Raw genomic sequence first — 13,725 nt, forward strand, 5'->3', positions numbered from 1 at the left:
ATGCACAGTCCAAGATAAGCTCATTTCGAGGCAGTCAAACGCATTCCCAGATATGTAAAGGGCACATTGTCTTTTGATTTGTGGTTTCCCAAATGTTCTAAGCCTCTCACTCTCACTATCTTCTCAGATGCATATTAGGCAGGATGTAGCATTGATCTAAGATCCACTGGTGGGTTTTGTGTATACTTGGGAGATTCTCTTATAAACTTGAGTGCAAGGAAACAACCTACTATGGCTATATCTTCCACAGAGGCTGAATATCGATCCCTTGCAAACACTGCAGCCAAACTCACATGGATCTATAAGTTGTTAGTAGATGTTGGCCTTGTTCTTCCTTCTTCCCTTCAGATTTGGTGTGATAACATTTCTGCCATTTCTTTGACCATAAATCCCATCTTTCATGCAAGAACTAAGCATGTAGAAATTGATTACCACTATATCAGAGAAAAGGTATTGGCTAACCAAGTGACAGTTTTGTTTGTTTGCACTTAGGATCAGGTTGCAGATATCTGCACTAAAGCTTTATCCAAGCACAGATTCCTTGTTCTCGGGAACAAACTCTCCCTTCAGTTACCTCAGTTAGGTTTGAAGGGGGATAATAAGGGTAAAAGTGTAAACAATTGAGTTTGTTATAAGGTTGTTATAATAGTTTGTGATTAGTTGGATAAAGATGTAATTAGTTGTTAGCTTAAGTGAGTTGAGTCACTAGTATATATATACAACACATGTGTAATCTTATTGATGATGAAATGAAAGAATAACTTTCTCATTAGATATGACATCGCAAGAAGCAATGAGAACCTCGGATAACATGGTCCTTCAAGAATGATCTCTCATCCTTTTTCAAACATTGGATGTCAATTCGAAGGAGTTCTCTGGCTACATCGATCATATATGGCCTTCCTTCAATTTCTTGTGAGTGCATGACAATGCTAGTTGTAGGAAATCATGCAACTGCTGCTGTTGGAATGAACAAAACACTTCCTCATAGATTTTAGGGTCCACAATTGTTTGAAATTGATCTATGATCTCCTTCCTGGTTTATAATGGATCTAGCATTTTGTCCAGTCAAGAGTACAAGTAAAAGCACAACAAAGCTGTAAACATCCGTTTTTCTGAGATGCGATTATATTGCACGTAGACAGGGTCAATGTACTCGATTGCTCTTTTAGATGATCTTTAACATACGATTCCATAGGAGAAAGGGTTATAAAGAGCGAAAAGTTGTGAACTTTGGCAACATAGCCATCGTCCAAGAAGATGCACCTGAAGCTCAGATCCTTATGAATGATGGGTCTGAGAAATGTGGTATGGAGATACGTAATGGCACTAGAAACCTGCCTTGCAATACACTATTGTAGTATGATTTGATCTTCATTAGCCCCTCTTAAACTTCCATCGTAGTTGAAAACTTCTTTTGCTTCATGTTCATGCACTAGAATTGGTAAACAGAACTCTAAGAAACAGCCCAAGAGTTTCAAAACATTCTTATGGTTGCTCATTTGTATTGAAATAACAATGTCACAAATAGCCTTGAGACCCAACCATATTCACATTTGGGAAGATTCCAGTGAAGTACTTCATAATGATCGATCCGCCATCTAGAAATCCCCTAAACATTTCATAGTGTGAATCCTTTCGTACAACGCTAGAAGAATGGAAGTTGTGGTTGCCGTGATGAGGTCATCAACAGAGTAACAATCAATAGTATTGATGCACAAAACCGGAAGGTCTTGGAACAACGTAAATCCGACTGTGAATCTGCAAGAAATGTAAAGAACACAAGATGTATCGTGGTTCACCCCAAGATTTGGGCTACGTCCACACTGATATAGTATTTCTCTGAGATGTTGAAGAAGGAGAGAGATAGCTCTTCTTAATCTGAGAGGTTTGAGGGGATGAGAAGGCTTAAGGATCGGCATTCCTTAATAAGGAAAGTGAGGAGTCCTTTTATAGAATAAGGGTTTCTCACTTATTACATATTTGCCTCTTCATTTATTACATAATTACATTTGAGTCCCCCGAGTATTTATACAAGATCTAAATACGGATGCCTTAAGTATGGTACAAATAGTAGTCCCCCAAGTCTTCAGTCAAGAGAATCTTTTGGCTGGAGACTTGAAATTCAGTCTTTGTGTGGGCCGAAGTAACTAGATATCGTCTAGAACAGATACTCGATATGAGGCGGTGCCCAATCTGAAATGATGCTAAACCAGAAGTAGCACATGTTGTGAGGCTGTTCTGGTTGTGGCTTATGTTGCCTTGGTTGGCTCGGTTTGTGGCGTTGAAGGTGAGGGAGTCCCTTTTATAGAATAAGGATTCGCCCCTCAATACAAAAAATGATGGGCTAGAGTTGATGCTCGTGATGAGGCGGTTGCTTAGTAGGCAGCGATGCTCTCTAATGATGGTGAGGGAGTCCCTTTTATAGAATAACGGCTTACTCCTCGGTACATGAATAATGGGTTAGGAGTGATGCTCACGGCGAGGCAGTTACTCAGTTGGCGGCGATGCTCTCTAATGAAGGTGAGGGAGTCCCTTTTATAAAATAAGGGCTCGCTCCTCAATACCTGAATAATGGGTGCTCTCTAATGAAAGTGAGGGAGTCCCTTTTATAGAATAAGGGTTCGCTCCTCAGTACATAAATAATGGGTGCTCTCTAATGAAAGTGAGGGAATCCCTTTTATAGAATAAGGGTTCGCTCATCCGTACATAAATAATGGGCTAGAGTCCCCCAAATATTTTTCATGAGGCCCAATTGTGGAAGCCCAATATATGGTACATAGTGTAGTCCCCCAAGTCTTCAGTCACTAGGGTCTATTGGCTGGAGACTTGAAATTCAATCCATGTATGGGCCGAAGTAGCGGTTGTTCGGAGGCGGTCTTTGTATACCATGCACTGAAGCTTTTGTAGGTGAAGCTTTTAAAGTGAAGCTTTGTAGGTGGAACTCTGTAAATGAAGCTTTTGAAGCTGGAGCTCTCAAAGCTAGAGCTCTGTAAATGAAGCTTTCGAAGCTGATTGACATGAGTGATGCTCATGAATGTTTATGTTGATTGACATGAGTGATGCTCATGGATGTTGACATGAGTGATGCTCATGAATGTTGACATGAGTGATGCTCATGAATGTTTATGTATGATTGATATGAGTGATGCTCATGAATGTTTATGTATGATTGACATGAGTGATGCTCATGTATAATTTTAGAGTATTGGACGTACTTTTGATCACCTAGTTGGTGATAATAGTGGCAGGTTGCCAAATAATTTTGGAGTACTAGGCGTACTTTTGATCACCTAGTTGGTGATAATAGCGGCAGGTTGCCGAATAATTTTGGAGTACTAAGCGTACTTTTGATCACTTGGTTGGTGATAATAGCGGCAGGCTGCCGAATAATTTTTGTAGTACTGGATGTACTTTTGATCACCTGGTTGGTGATAGTAGAGGGCATGACTCTTTTAAGTATATGAGCCTTCGCCATCCATATAACATTCCAGCCCATTATTTTGGCCTTGCAGTTTAATTTTTTTTAATTTTTTTTATTACCCTCTAATGGGGTTATACAAATATCTCCGAAAGATACAAAAAATAAATTACATCACTCAAACATAAATCCGACCCTCTACTCGATGGGTCACGCCCATAATGCTATCACCATCGCAATTTTGTCTGCTTCTTTTTATCTTCTTTTGCTTTACGCTTTTCTTTCTGCTTTTGCTTTCTTTTGCTTTTGTGTTTCCTCTGCAACTTTGAAGTTTGCCTCGCTTGAACCGACGAATAGAACTCATTAGTGACTGCTTACACCTTTCTCTTTTGCTTTTATCGTTCTCTTTTCCACCGCACCTCTCTCTTTTTGTCTGTTTGTGCGCTACTGTCATGCATGTTGCACACTATCTTTTGCCGTTACTACTTTGTCAGACAATCCAATTTGCACATTTTGAGCCCAAAATTGTACCAACACCTCTTTGAGCACGGCGAAGTTAAGCTCGAAGCAAAGCAACACCCACCATCGACTATTAGCATAGCATCTACTAAAAACCTTGTAGGTTCTTATGAAGACGTACACCCAGTTGCCTAGCTAAAACTCCATGCGGGTTGCCATTGATTCCAGTGAGGACACTTCCGTCGAGATCTGCCGCAGCCTCCACTCCCTCACGTTTGCCTACCATCTTCATCGTCTTCACGCGACCGCCATGTCTGCTCCTACCTTCCTCGTCTTCACATAGCAGTTGCAGTTTTGAAATTGATTAAAGATATTCAAACTCGTCCTCCTTGAGATGGGCAAAGAACTTAACTGCGCCACGACCTTGAACGTCGACGACGAACTGCACCTTATGAGGGAGACTGACTGAAATCTGTTTTCCTTTCCACAACACAACGTACTGCTTTAACTCACCTTCCATGCCAGTAATGTCTACCTCCAAAACTTTGGGCATGTGGTACACCTTCAGAGGCACTTTCACTGTAACCCTAGCTCCAATCTTAGAGCGGCGGCGACGGCTTCATCTGATGATGTTGATGGAGATACATCGACGACAGTGACCTCGCAAATTACCCTTTTCTCATGGCTTTCCTGGCCGTCGGTGTCCCAAATCTGGGCCTTCTTTACGGGCCACTCGAACGGCCCATTCTCCATGCCAAAGCACAACGTGGTAATCCCCGCAATTGGAGACGATTATCTTGTCTGGGGTGATAATGGTCACAACCGTCGTAGAACTGACGATGTCACACTGCGGAGTCTGGGGCTCACACCAACAGTTCGAGCTCTATGCCTTGAGGTTCCCTTCCTGGATTTCTTCGTACATCTTCAAGAAACTTCATTCTATGGCGTCCTTCCACTGTACGGACTCACCTTCGATTTTTTTTCCAGAAAGGCAGTCCCGCCTCAATTGGGAAGCTTGGAAGAAGACGACCCACTACCACCAAGCAAGTTTCTTGTAATCAGAGCCGTTGATTTCTCACCACTAGAATCACTCCCAACGCTCAAATGTTGGTCGTCGTTGTACCCACTAAGAACCCGAAACAGAGAGCTCACATCAGCAGCCTTTATTAGGGCCTTACAGAGCTTCATTTTCTGAGGGGGAGAGAGAAAAAGAGAAAGCGGTGTTCTTGGTTTTTGTGATTTTTTTTTTGTAAAAGGATAGCAAAGTGAGAGATAGAGTATTTGGTTTCCTGGGTTTTTTGCAGATTCACGGCGGAGGTGAAAAAATGAAAGAGAACTGACACAGCTTTTCATGTTGTTTACCACAGACGGCACCAAATGTTGATGCATAAAATCGGAGGGGTCTTGGAACAACGTAAATCCAACCGTGAATCTGCAAGAAATATAAATAACACAAGATGTATCGTGGTTCACCCTAATGTTTGGGCTACGTCCACACTGATTGTATTTCTCTGACTGTATGTATGGATGACAAGGATGAGGGGGAGTCCCCCAGAGAAAGAGAGAGTTTGAGAGGGCTCTTTGTTTGCGAGCATGAGAGCTTGAGAGAGATGAGCTTTGTGAGGGTGAGAGGGCTCATTTGTTTGTGAGGGTGATGAGGCCTTTTTATAGAATAAGGGTTCTCCCTTTTATACATATTTGCCCCTCCATTTATTACATAATTACATTTGAGTCGCTCGAGTATTTATACGAGGTCTAAATACGGAGGCCCTAAGTATGGTACAAACAGTAGTCCCCCAATTCTTCAGTTAAGAGAATATTTTGGCTGGAGACCTGAAATTCAATCCATGTGTGGGCCGAAGTAACCAGATGTCGTCTTGAATTGATACTCGATATAAGGCGGTGCTCAATCTGAAATGATGTTCAACTAGAAGTAGCACATGTTGCGAGGCTGCTCTGCTTGTGGCTTATGTTGCCTTGGTTGGCTCGGCTTGTGGCGTTGAAGGTGAGGGAGTCTTTTTTATAGAATAAGGGCTCGCTCCTCAATACATAAATGATGGGCTAGAGTCGATGCTTGAGGTGCGGCGTTGCTCAGCTGGCGGCGATGCTCTCTAATGAAGGTGAGGGAGTCCCTTTTATAAAATAAGGGCTCGCTTCTCAGTATATAAATAATTGGTGCTCTCTAATGAAAGTAAGGGAGTCCCTTTTATAAAATAAGGGCTCGCTCCTAAATACATGAATAATGGGTTAAGTCCCCCGAGTATTTTTCATGAGGTCCAGTTGAGGCCCAATATATGGTACATAATGTAGTCCCCCAAGTCTTCAGTCAATAGAGTATGTTGGCTGGAGACTTCAAATTGAATCCATGTATGGGCCGAAGTGGGGGTTGTTCGAATGTGGTATTTGTATACCCTGCACTGAAGCTTTGTAGGTGAAGCTTTGCAAGTGAAGCTTTGAAGCTAGAGCTCTGTAAATGAAGCTTTCGAAGCTGGAGCTTTTGTAAATGAGGCTTTTGAAGCTAGAGCTCTGTAAATAAAGCTTTTCGAAGCTAGAGCTTTGTAAATGAAGCTTTTGAAGTTAGAGCTCTGTAAATGAAGTTTTTGAAGCTAGAGCTTTTGTAAATAAAGCTTTTGAAGCTAGAGCTCTGTAAATGAAGCTTTCGAAACTAGATTGACATGAGTGATGCTCATGAATGTTTATGTTGATTGACATGAGTGATGCTCATGGATGTTGACATGAGTGATGCTCATGAATTTTGACATGAATGATGGTCATGAATATTTATGTATGATTGACATAAGTGATGCTCATGTATAATTTTAGAGTACTGGACGTACTTTTGATCACCTGGTTGGTGATAATGGCGGTAGGATGCTGAATAATTTTGGGAGTACTGGGCGTACTTTTGATCACCTGGTTGGTGATAATAGCAGCAGGCTGCTGAATAATTTTGGGAGTACTGGGCGTAATTTTGATCACCTGGTTGGTGATAATAGCGGCAGGGCGCCGAATAATTTTGGAAGTACTGGGGTACTTTTGATCACCTGGCAAGGTGCCGAATAAATTTGGAGCCATAGGGCCTGGCTCTTTTGGGCATATGGGTCTTTGGCCTCCACATGACATTGCAGCCCTTTTTTTTATTACCCTCTGATGGGGTTATACAGATGTCTCTGAAAGATAAAAAAAATAAATTACATCATTAAAAAATAAGCAGAGTCGTTGGTGCGTACTACACTTACTGCGTACTGGGTTGTTGCAGATCTTTCTCCATGTGTGTATTGCACCTGCTGAACGTTTTACCTTTTCCTTTCTCTTTATTTTTTTTTGGCAGATGAAAGACAAGGGAATAATGCCATTTCCCTTTTTGTTTGCTTTTGCTTTCGTTTTTTCTTTTCTGCTTTTGTTTCTGTTTCTTCTTTTCTCTTTTCTTTTCTGCTTTGCTTTTCCCACTCCATTTCTTTCTCTTTTCTCTTTTTCTGAAATATTCTTTTCCTCTGCTCTTAGCTGTTCCAATTGTTTTAGCAATAATTCCTCAGTGCTTTTTGAGATCATCTTCCCCTGAAGTTAATCGACCAAACCCTTTTGAGAATCCAACGGTCCAAAACCCATCTGAGAATACGCCAGCAGGTTCTTCGACAACCCTTTGAGCAACTTCCCCTTCTTCTTGATCTCCTTCGCCTTCTCCTTCATGCCACCGCACATGGGACCCGCTTAGTAATACTGCACATGTAACCTCTGGACATGCTATTCGGCAACGCTATTATTACAGCCGCTGGCATCCTCTGCTTGGGTCTGTTCGTTCTCGGAGAACTCCTACTCCAGAGCTCGATCAATCATGTTGGCGAAGCTGTCCTCTTCCCCACGGTGAGACCAGTTCTTCGACCCGGCATTGGTCTTCGCATCGACCACGGGCATTGAGTTCGACTAAGTCGACTCGGCAGACTCGGTGGGAACAGTAGCGAAAAGACAGAAAAGAAGAAAAAATAGCGCGAGAACCGTAGGCGATCGTAGCCTCATTGGAGATGCTACGATCCTGAGTGTGTGTAGAGTGATCCCGACGGCCGGCGTAAGTTAGCAAACACGACCGTCGTATTCAGTTTGCTGCAAGAGGGAAAAAGTTTCGTTTGAGTTTTTGGAGATGGAGCAGCATCAAGTGATTAGAGTGACTATGGATGGGTCGGCCCTGGGAAATGATAGTCTCCTCTTGAGCTTCCTGAGATCCCTCATGCAGTCGACGTTAGTACCAGTAGAAGGATGTGGATGGATTTGAGAGAACCCCACATATTGTTGCTGCTCGTATAAATACATGGATGATGCACCGACCTGAAAATCTGCTGCTCAACCGCTTCGAAAAAGTGACCCGGATCTGGATCCACGAATTCGCCGTCGTTGGAAAAGCTTCCCAGAGCTACTTTAGAGGCGAATTAAGCAGATAAGATAGCCATTTGGAGAGTTTGGTTCGACAATTAGACAAAGTGGGTGGGGGGCAATTGGACCATGAAGCCCATTAGGGAGGGCGTTTGTGTTGTGCTCCTGGTTTGTGGATATCATGGTAGAGGTTGTGGAGCTCATCGTTCATGGAGGAGAGGACCTGGAAAGCTGCCTCGATAGTTTTTTCTAAATGCTTCTGGCCTTCCATTGCTAGCACTTGCATCATCTTAGGGCTTGCTGTTAATTCATTCGCATCCTTCTCATCCATTCTTTTCGACTCTGTTGTCTGTTAACCAAAGATCGAGAAGGATTCTAAGATGAGAGAGAGCGTCTGAAGGAATGTGTTGGTTTGTGTCTAGGCTACTTGGAGAATTTGGCCTCAGAAAGAGGGGTTTTGGTTTCTTGGGTTTTGTAGATTCACGGTGGAGGTGAAAAATTGAGAGAGAACCGACATAGCTTTTCGTGTCGATTCCCACAGACGACGCCAAATGTTGATGCACAAAACCGGAAGGTCTTGGAACAACATAAATCCGACCGTGAATCTGCAAGAAATGTAAAGAACACAAGATGTATCGTGGTTCACCCCAAGGTTTGGGTTACGTCCACACTAATATAGTATTTCTCTGAGATGTTGAAGAGGGAGAGAGAGAGCTTCTGAGGGTGAGAGAGCTCTTCTTAATCTGAGAGGTTTGAGGGGATGAGGAGGCTTAAGGATCAGCTTCCCCTAATGAGGAGAGTGGGGAGTTCTTTTATAAAATAAGGGTTCCTCACTTATTACATATTTGTCCCTTCATTTATTACATAATTACATTTGAGTCACCCGAGTATTTATACGAGATCTAAATACGGATGCCCTAAGTATGGTACAAATAGTAGTCCCCCAAGTCTTCAGTCAATAGAGTGTTTTGGCTGGAGACTTGAAATTCAGTCCATGTGTGGGCCGAAGTAACTAGATGTCGTCTAGAATCGATACTCAATATGAGGCGATGCCCAATCTGAAATGATGCTCAACCAGAAGTAGCACATGTTGCGAGGCTGCTCTGCTTGTGGCTTATGTTGCCTTGGTTGGCTTGGCTTGTGGCGTTGAAGGTGAGGGAGTTCCTTTTATAGAATAAGGGTTCGCCCCTCAATACAAAAAATGATGGGCTAGAGTTGATGCTAGTAGCGAGGCGGTTGCTCAGTAGGGCGAGGCTCTTTAATGATGGTGAGGGAGTCCCTTTTATAGAATAAGGGCTCACTCCTCAGTACATGAATAATGGGTTAGAAGTGATGCTCACGGCGAGGCGGTTGCTCATTTGGCGGCGATACTCCCTAATGAAGGTGAGGGAGTCCCTTTTATAGAATAAGGGTTCGCTCCTCAGTACGTAAATAATGGGTGCTCTCTAATGAAAGTGAGGGAGTCCCTTTTATAGAATAAGGGTTCGCTCCTCGGTACATAAATAATGGGCTAGAGTCCCCCAAATATTTTTCATGAGGCCCAGTTGTGGAAGCCCAATACATACTGTTCTTTACATTTCTTGGAAGCCCTCCGGTTTTATGCGTCAACAAATAGGATAAGATATTTCATCACTAGAAGCAAAGAGATACTCTAATAATTTTTTTAGGTTCTTGTAGATGGGGACTCAATATCTCTTTCCACCTTTCTCAAGCATGGAAGCTTTGAGAACCTAGTACGAAAATAGTTTACGAATTAAAATACAATTTCAGGTTTAAAATTAAAGTTACTTATGAGCGGGAAAACTATAACTTACAATTGCAACAGTATTGATGGCATTGTTTATCTCAAGTGATTCTTGTGTAGCACCAAAATCCTTTTAGGATTGGAATTAGATCACACATAAACAGTAATCGATCAACTTCTCCAACGAGTCCACTGCAGATGGTATATGCAAGCAGAGAAGAACTTGTAGCTACTACAGGCTAGTTTCATTTTCTCTAATGAAGACAATGTTGAAGTTTATTGCTGTGCTTTTGCAAGGTCAATGGTGGCATCGAATGATCAGCCTGTTATGAATAGCATGCAGTGGTGACACCCGGCCAAAGAAATTTACATGAAACTACTATTTTGTTTTTTCATATTATAGACAAAGGAAAAGACAATTAATCTGTCAACTACAAAAAAAATATAAAGTAGGAGGCTGTGACATAAAGCATATACATAAAAAAATTAACATATCCTAACCCAGCTCCCTATTCACAAATCTTCTACTACATATCAGTAGAATCCCACAACGTACTTTTCATTGAAGAAGCAGATGTGGTTGGGAGTTTCACTGAATTCTCAAATGAATTACAAGATCGCAAACACTTACAAAGTTTCATTAACAACCTTAAATATAAAGAACGAGAGAGCGCTATAACATTGACTTTGGTATTGCAAAGGAGGAACTGTTATAGAGAAAGAGAAGTTGCTAAGTTTTAGGAACAAAGTCATGGTCCAAGAAAATACAGCAGGTGTTAGATCTCTACACATGATGTGCTTATGAAAGGCGGAATTGGAGATACACAACTGCATTCACAAGCCGCTTTACAATACACAATTTAGTTGTCCATGGTAATAAGGATTGATCTTCATTTGTCTTTGTCCAAAGGAAAATGCAACATCAAGATATTCTAAAGAATAGTAAGCAACATGGAAATCAAACTTGCTTTGAAATCGTTGAGCACAAAGATATATACACTAATGCAAACTAGGTTCGCCATCTCTTTGCTAAACAAACAGAAAAGGATTGACCTAATTCTGCACCATTTTACAAAATCACATGTCCACCGTGCAAAACATCAGCCTTCAAGAATGCCAGTGCTAAGAGTACTGTATACAACAACAACAACAACAAAGCCTTTTCCCACTAAGTGGGGTCGGCTATATGAATCCTAGAACGCCATTGCGCTCGGTTTTGTGTCATGTCCTCCGTTAGATCCAAGTACTCTAAGTCTTTTCTTAAAGTCTCTTCCAAAGTTTTCCTACGTCTTCCTCTACCCCTTCGGCCCTGAACCTCTGTCCCGTAGTCACATCTTCGAACCGGAGCGTCAGTCGGCCTTCTTTGCACATGTCCAAATCACCGGAGCCGATTTTCTCTCAGCTTTCCTACAATTTCGGCTACTCCTACTTTACCTCGGATATCCTCATGCCCAATCTTATCCTTTCTCGTGTGCCCACACATCCCACAAAGCATCCTCATCTCCGCTACACCCATTTTGTGTACGTGTTGATGCTTCACCGCCCAACATTCTGTGCCATACAACATCGCTAGCCTTATTGCCGTCCTATAAAATTTTCCCTTGAGCTTCAGTGGCCTACGACGGTCACACAACACGCCGGATGCACTCTTACACTTCATCCATCCAGCTCGTATTCTATGGTTGAGATCTCCATCTAATTCTCCGTTCTCTTGCAAGATAGATCATAGGTAGCGAAAACGGTCGCTTTTTGTGATCTTCGCTAGATTGCTCCGGTCATTAGTGTGGATAAGTATATAAATGGATAGAGATAGGAAAGCAAACACAAGATGTACGTGGTTCACCCAGATTGGCTACGTCCACGGAATAGAAGAGTTCTCATTAATTGTGAAGGGTTTACACAAGTACATAGGTTCAAGCTCTCCTTTAGTGAGTACAAGTGAATGATTTAGTACAAATGACATTAGGAAATATTGTGGGAGAATGATCTCGTAATCACGAAACTTCTAAGTATCGGAGTGTGGTGTCGTCTTGACTTGCCTTATCTGTCTCATAGGTAGATGTGGCATCTTCTCTGGAAGTACTCTTCCTCCATCCAGGGGTGGTATCTTTAACTGGTGGAGATGCACAAGGTAATGTATCAATTTCACTTGAAGCTTACTTGTAGTTTCAAGCTTGGTCAAGCACGATACAAACCATGTAGTAGGAGTCCCCCAAGTCGCCGAGCTAGGGGGTCTGCTGAAAGAGGTGACAGACAAGGTAAGCAATCAGAGCTCCGACTAATTGTTCACCTTCTCCCCATCTTGCAGCAGCATGAAGGATAAAGAGAAGAAAAATGAGAAGAGATGATATGAGATACTTTTGCTTTTGAAGAAGTAACTTTCCACAGGCTTATTCTTGAACTGAGCTGGAGGGTTTTCTGGTTTCCTCCAGAGTATAAGGCCGACTGAAGAATTTGAGGGTCAAAACAAGTCCATCAAATCTAGAGTACGTTCCACCCTGCTGATATGGGATACTTTTGCTTTTGACAGAGTAATGGATGTATCGGCACGTGTGCTGTTACGCTTGTCTCCACATGCTTCCTTGTATCCTTCGCACTTGCCCTATCTGTTCCTCAAGCAGATGCGGAATCTTCCCTGGAAACATAAGATGTTGAAGATGAGTACTCGAGAGCAATGCCAGGTAAGTAATCAGGACGAGTTCCAGGCAGTCAGTTCCTGGCTGGAAGCTTGATTCCAAGTGCTGACTGATTGCTCTCTTTCTCCTTGTCTTGCAGGTAAAAACAAGGCCAAAGGAAAAGACAGGGAAAAAGCATGATATGGGATACTCTTGCTTTTAACCCTGATGATATGAGATATTCTTGCTCTAGTATACCTTGTTTGCAGAGGTATTATCGGGGGGAAAGAAAGCTGAATATTTTGAAAGGCTTCGTTGGGAGTGACCTCTCAGATATGATGAAGGGTTGAGCATTTTTGCAGGTCTGCCTGTTCGTTGGGGATAGAGGTCGACATATATAGGAGTCTCCCTAACAACAAGTAGTAATGCTATTCATTTACCCTGCTTGGTCATAGCACGGTAGTGGGAGCTGCCAGTTTCACATGTTTTAACTCTGTCAGAGCACTTTGAAAAAGTGGTCTGTGGTATCTGGCTCTCGAGATTCGGAGAACGATGTCTCTTTGATTTTTGAGAAAGCAATCATGCTGGGGGGTCTGGCTCTCGAGATTCGGAGAGCAGTGTCTCTTCGATTTTTGAGGAAGTAATCATGTTGGGAGTCTGGCTCTCGAGATTCGGAGGGCGGTGCCTCTTCGATTTTGGAGCAAGCAATCCTGTTGGGAGTGTTGTCTCGAATGTGAGTAAAGGTTGGGCATGTTTGCTAGTCTACCTTGCCCCGAAGCACAAAGGTTGACACACAGGGACTTTCCAATTATCTAGCAATGGTACTGTTCCTTTACCCTCTCTTCGCTTTTGAGAAAGTAGTCATGTTGGGAGTCTGGCTCTCGAGATTCGGAGGACGGTGCCTCTTCGATTTTGGAGCAAGCAATCTTGTTGGGAGTGTTTTCTCGAATGTGAGTAAAGGTTGGGCATGTTTGCTAGTCTACCTTGCCACGAAGCACAGAGGTTGACACACAGGAACTTTCCAATTATCCAGCAATGGTACTGTTCCTTTACCCTTGTGGGTAATAATATGGTAGCTAGACCTTCAAAATTTATGTGTCTAAACTTTGTTAGTGCTG

At 42.5% G+C, this 13,725-nt stretch overlaps 1 pseudogene; it reads right to left on the bottom strand.

Annotated features, from left to right (window-relative positions):
* Positions 1 to 1,068: 1,068 nt before the first annotated feature.
* Positions 1,069 to 10,085, bottom strand: LOC126587819 (non-functional pseudokinase ZED1-like; annotated as a pseudogene).
* Between the last annotated feature and the right edge of the window lie 3,640 nt (positions 10,086 to 13,725).

This window comes from Malus sylvestris, chromosome 10 (assembly GCF_916048215.2).
Source record: "Malus sylvestris chromosome 10, drMalSylv7.2, whole genome shotgun sequence".
In the NCBI taxonomy this organism is placed as follows: Eukaryota; Viridiplantae; Streptophyta; class Magnoliopsida; order Rosales; family Rosaceae; genus Malus; species Malus sylvestris.